We start from the raw sequence: 6,118 nt of genomic DNA on the forward strand, positions 1-6,118 counted from the left end.
TCCACGGGTATCGAAACCCGGATTCTAGCGTTGTAAGTCTGTAGACATACCGCTGTGCCACTGGGGGGCCTCAAAGCTTTTCTCAATCACTTTAGTTTATCTACTGAATGAGGTAGATGAGAAATTTGTCTCCGAAACTAATCCTAGATGTACTTCCTACGAGCGAGATATGGTGGAAACGCCGATTAGTTTATTCTAGGAATATTTTCCTGCTCAAGGAGAAGCATAATCCATCAAGATTAAGTAATTTGCAAAAACGGGAAATAAAAGAATTAGATAAAGACATCATTATTATAGTGAATGTGTGCCCACCCCCCTTCGGTAAATTTACTTTCAAATCGTAGATTTGCAAACAGTAGATGCTAGACAGCGAATGCAGTTATTCAAACTTCCCAATACAAGGACACGTTCATTCCGCAATTTTTTTATTTTTTTTTGTTATAAACAACGGCATTTAAATCAGCCGTGTTGTTTTATTTTATTAACAATACCAAATGTCGTACCTAACTAATGTCATCCGTTCTCGGTAAACTTCAAGGATTTATTACAATAGTCGAAACACTCGAAATGTATCCTTTTACTTTCTTGCTTTCAAGTCATAGCTCCTGATTTTTTAAGTTCCCGACATGATCTGACTCCAAATAAAGAGTATTTCATTACCAATAACATTAAATAATATTCAATCTATACTAAATTCTCTAAAGATATCCCTATTCATGAAACAAAACTGAATTTTTGTAACTACCGACATGGTTCTACTGTATTAATTTTCACATCAAATCAGATTCAATTACAACTCTCTAAACAGTAGATTTTTTTGCCTCTAATATTTTTTTTAGATTACCGCCCAATAGTAATATTATCCTGTTAAGAACTTCACAAAACTTAAACTCTGGCTTCTCCCTTATCTTCTAATAGGATAATCCTGGCTTTTTAATTATATACCCAGTTATTCGTGACACTTGAACTTCTAAATACAGATTTCTCGTACAAAATAGTAACAGTAAACAAGGTAAACAGTTTAATTTACAAGAAAGACTCATTTGTGTGACGTTAAATTTGTTTCAACGTTACACCTTTAGGCCTTTCATTGTATTTGTAAACAAAGCTATATTTTCAACTCCCTTGTGCCTAATTCAAACAACTACACTAAGTCTCTGGTGCACGTCATCCGATATACAGGGTGGTATAGTCTTGCAACCCTTTCGTAGATATGCAACTGTGACAGAACACTGAAGACAGAGTTGAAATCCACGGGGTGTGGCCGTAGTGTCCTGCAGGTCACAAGGTGGCCAAGCAAAAAGCACAAGTCAGCAGAAGATCGCAACCTCTACTACAACTAGGAAGCAGTGCTGCGCCATCTAGCGTCTGTTGTGTTGTTGTTTCTCGCAAGTCACGACAGTCACACCCGTTGAATTTCAACTCAATTTACATTTTCATGTTGTAACTTGCAAGTGTCGCGTTATATGGTGTCTGTTATTCTGTTACTAGCAGACACACGCAAAACATTTGCGGTTAAATTAGTATCTTTATTGCAACATAAATCTTTAAATATAAAATTCCTAGATTAATACAAAAAATTATAATCGTAGACACCGAAATCTACAAGTCCACTTATCTTAGGCCTAACATCAGTTAAACTTTTATTAAGTACGGCCTACATTCGATAAAGAGATAAACTAACACTAACTTGTGTAGGTTTTTTTGCTTAGTTTAGTTAGGGCTAAACTTTATCCTACTTAATACTATCAATAAATAATGTTATTCTAGACCTAACGTTATACCTTTTTAAGAACTTTGATCAGTTTTTGATACGTTGTTGTACAAAATGTTTACTAAAATATATTTACACCCGTTGAAATAAAGTGCGCGCGCATGCGCATTTAGATAGTAAGGTGAGCGCGCATTTTCAGGACAAACAAAAACTGTATATTATTATAATAAATTGCTTGCCGCATGCCATACCCTATGAATTTCAACTCGGTCTACATTGTCATGTTTGGGTTACATTCCTCTGAAACAGTAGCAAAACCTTATAACCATTTTGTATGCCCGACTTTAACAGCCGTCGCTTCTCAAGAGTTAGGGCTTACTTTATTTTTAACGTTTTGCATACATACATATCTATTCAGTGTTATGTGTAATTTTTATGTGTGTATCTCTCCGTTTCTTGCAGCTATCTCACACTGGGATAAGTTAGCCAGAAAAGTTAGTATCGAAAACTCTTTTATCACACACTTAAACTTTAATTAGTACAATCCGTTTTGTGGAATTTACATCGGTTGTCTGTTCGTTCTTCGAAAACGAAGTTGTTTTTTGAATTTTAAAATATTTCCTGGGGAATTAGAGCCAAGGTGTACGAGATTTTGACAGTGTAAATAACGGCGGGTGTTCTGTAAACTTGGTCAACTTCAGAACACCAATGGAACAGTTTATAACAAGCACGTATGTGATGTCCAATCCATACGGTTTCGTAGTTCAAGCAAACCCAAAGTTGTAATAATCTCCAGCCACTTTAACCTTCTCATGGTCACTCAGTTTAGCACCGACTTAACAAAGGAACAAACCTAAATTTCCTCCGTTTTAACCTCTCCTGTGGTCATTCAGTTTGACATCAAAGTAATGAAGTAGCACAGAAATAGACGTAAATTTTGTCCTGTTTTAAATTCTTCAGTGGTCACTCAGTTTCTCAGACTTTTTCAAGAGGCATAAAGGTAACTTAAATTTTGTCATTTTTAATGACCTACGCTGTTCTCGTGAGAAAGAAAAATAGTACAAGTAAAAACCAGTTCAAATGAAGTAGGAAACAGAAGAACATTTTCCGTTACACACAATGTACCAGTAAATGACTATGAAGATAGAAACTCAGAACTTTCAAATAGTCGAAAATTATACCGTACTTTCTAATGAAGCTGTCTTTATTTTGTTCCTTTTAAAAGTAGAAACAAAAAATGTTGAGTATGATAATATTGATGACAACTAGTTTCAAAGTTAGAAAGCAGGATCGAATTGTTCTAGGAAATACAAAACTGGAAAACATCAATTATTGATTCAGTGTAAAGGAGTCACTCGCTGTACTACAGAGTACACGTTTCTTATTGATTTCCTCAAATTACAGTCGTACACTTATTTTTTACCTTTAATTTTCTTTACGGAATATGTACACGTGAGAGCGTGCATATCATTCACCTACTTAAAGTACTTACACGAAACTAAATGCAGAGTGGTCCTAAACTAGTTGTGTCATAGCCAGGAAAAGATACGGCATATGAAAATTAAGGGGAAAAGATTACCACGAAACGAGACAAGATGTAACGATAAAAATAAGTTGATAAATTTTGTCACCTAAGCCTGATTATCAATTTTTCTTTTACTAGAAACTAATTGATTTGTTTGGTTTATCATATTACTACTTTTAATCTGCTGTAGTCTTCAAGAAAGTACTGACAAGTAGGTGTTTGAGATGGTGTTGGGTGGGTTTACCATGAGAAAATCTTGACAAGAGTGGGTTTACCATGAGAAAAATCTTGACAAGAAGGTGCTTGTGATGGTGTTGGATGGGTTTATCCTGAGGAAAATCTTGACCAGTAGGTGTTTATGATGGTGTTAGTGTAGATATCCTGGTTTTGTTAACTTTTATATTAAGTTTATTGAGTGGATTATCAGTTAGGTTTTCTCGTGTGTCGTTTTTATCCCACTATTTTAGTTTTATTGTAAACTTTTCTTCGCCAACGTGATGGACTATTGCAAACAGATCGGTGTTATTGTCTTGTACGTTTATTATACACCGCGTTTTGACAATGTATGGCAGGCCACATTCACGTAAGATGTTACAAATGGTGTTTTGTTATCCATTTGGGTATTTGTGTGATCTATTGTGTGCTAACTGCGATCATATTGTGTTACAGCTCCTGAATACCGGACTAGCGCAAGAAAAAAAGGCCAACACTTTTCGTCCGAGCTAATTCAACAAGAAAAAAAAGGCCGACACTTTGAAACGATATTTGATGACAACTGATAGATGTCTTTTTTTTCATCCTAGTAACGACCAGGTAATAATTTGTTGTTATTGTTTACAATGGGTTAGATTGTGCGAATATTCCCTGCCACGTCATGCTATTTATAAGTTGGCAAGCCCGTGAAACTATACTCTTATTCACCAAGTTGATACATGGTAAAATATATGTTAAAACTCTAAACTGGTTCTCAAGTATAAATGTAAAAAAAAACAATAGAAATTCAAGAACACCGTATTCTGTTCCTTTAAATGGAACAAAGCCAGTACCAAACTCTATCATTTTTACCAAAGTTTCAGTGTACAGAAACCTGGTCATTTACGTAAACTTAAATATCAGAATAATAAAACACAACACTCGCTAAATACTGGTTAACCAAGCCATCCCTACCAGTAATTCCTACCTACATGTTAATGGCGTATTAATTTAATGGTCTTAACAACATGTTTCACTAACTTGTAGTAATGTAACTGCTTATTAATAAAATCTTAGATATACTACAAGTAAAGATAGTCTTAAGTCTTATGTTTATAATTTCAAACCACCGAGACGCATTCATGTACACATATTAAACACATGCAAACAGAAACGTGTGTTCCATCAATCGAACTTAGCACGTGTCTACCCCCTCCCCTCCAAGCAACGCTCATATTACTACAACATATATTGCGAGGTTGAACTTTAAAGTTCGAGTTAATTGAAATTTGGAATACGTAATGTGAAGACTGCTTATCTGGAAGGCCACATTAAACTTCATAGGACTTGTATATGGGCGCAGCAATTTACTAGTCTAAAATATTTTAATGGAGTCCATAAAAATTAATCAAACGTCACTTGCCTCCGATTCTCTCCAGCAGTTGGCATTATTAAATCTACATGGTGGAATAGCTTTAATGACCTTTATTTGTCCACAGAATTATTAACAAAGTCACAAAAGTGAGGAAATTATAACTAATGCTCACGTGAATTTACGTGTTATAGTTAACTCTGACGTGAAACCAAAAACGTTGTCTTCCATTTGGACTTTACTTCCAGTTAAAGCTATGATACAGTAACTTAATAGCTAAAATGCTAAACTAACAAGTACACAGACTGACTTTGGAGTTTCACCCCACCATTAGAGTCTACGTCTTCGCGTCCGGTCATGCTGCCTGATGACTTTGCATCTTGACATTAGTTCTGCAGCGTATTTCTCATTACAATAAGATCTGTTGTAAAGTTATCATGTCCAAAACGCACCCCTCCTCCTTGTTGCTTTCCATAATCTATCTAGCGTCATAGGATGACGGTTGCCCAGCGCCAGTTTCGACAGTTCGATAGCACAAGAATCCATAGGTGCTACTTCCGGCAACTTGATAGTTATGTCTTTGTACATAATAGCACGAGTGTCTGTTTAATTTGTCTGCTACTTGAGGTGGACAACAGTTGAACGGATATGTTGTAGAAGCAACTTTGTACACTTACTTGTGTTGTTTTGAAATATAAGGATACTTCTTAATTATGCTGCATAATGTTGCCTTGGCCACGTGGACGACTTTTGTCACTGCTTATGAATTATCATGTGTTACAAGACTACACACTTTGTTTATCACGGCTGGGGTATTAGTTGGTGCAGGTCTCTTTCTCGGTGGTCCTGGTGCTTCAAACTTATCCATTTTTCTTTGCCTTCCAATTCTATTAAGTATAAGGGATATACCAGTCACAGAAATTCTAAATCCTTTATCTCAACAAATCTTTATTATCAGAGTGTATGAATATTTCGTCGAAATAGCTGTTACATGCCCTTCCAAAAGTGATCAACGTTTGGTGGCAACACGCTACCTACGAAAAGCTTAACAATTTCAGAATGTAGTCCTGATACGTGTCGTTCCATCGATACTTTATATTGGCAGTAGTTGTCATGCGATTTGTATATTCAATATCATTTCACTATAACGTACTCAATTCTCCCTATGTATGTATGTATTCGTGTTAATACAATCTATTATTAACAACCAAAATAAATAAATACAACAGCACATCAGGCGGTATACAATTACTAGATCTTTGCAAAAAGTGCTGATAGAAATGTGATAACTCTTAATTTTATATATATATATATA

General features: G+C 35.4%; 1 protein-coding gene across 1 annotated transcript in view; it reads right to left on the minus strand.

The window, feature by feature from the left end:
* LOC106477076 (oxysterol-binding protein-related protein 1-like) overlaps positions 1 to 6,118 on the minus strand; it is an 86,875-nt gene that overhangs the window by 78,717 nt on the left and 2,040 nt on the right. The gene's annotated exons all lie outside the window — the stretch shown is intronic.

Source organism: Limulus polyphemus, unplaced genomic scaffold (assembly GCF_000517525.1).
Source record: "Limulus polyphemus unplaced genomic scaffold, Limulus_polyphemus-2.1.2 Scaffold162, whole genome shotgun sequence".
NCBI classification, from domain to species: domain Eukaryota; kingdom Metazoa; phylum Arthropoda; class Merostomata; order Xiphosura; family Limulidae; genus Limulus; species Limulus polyphemus.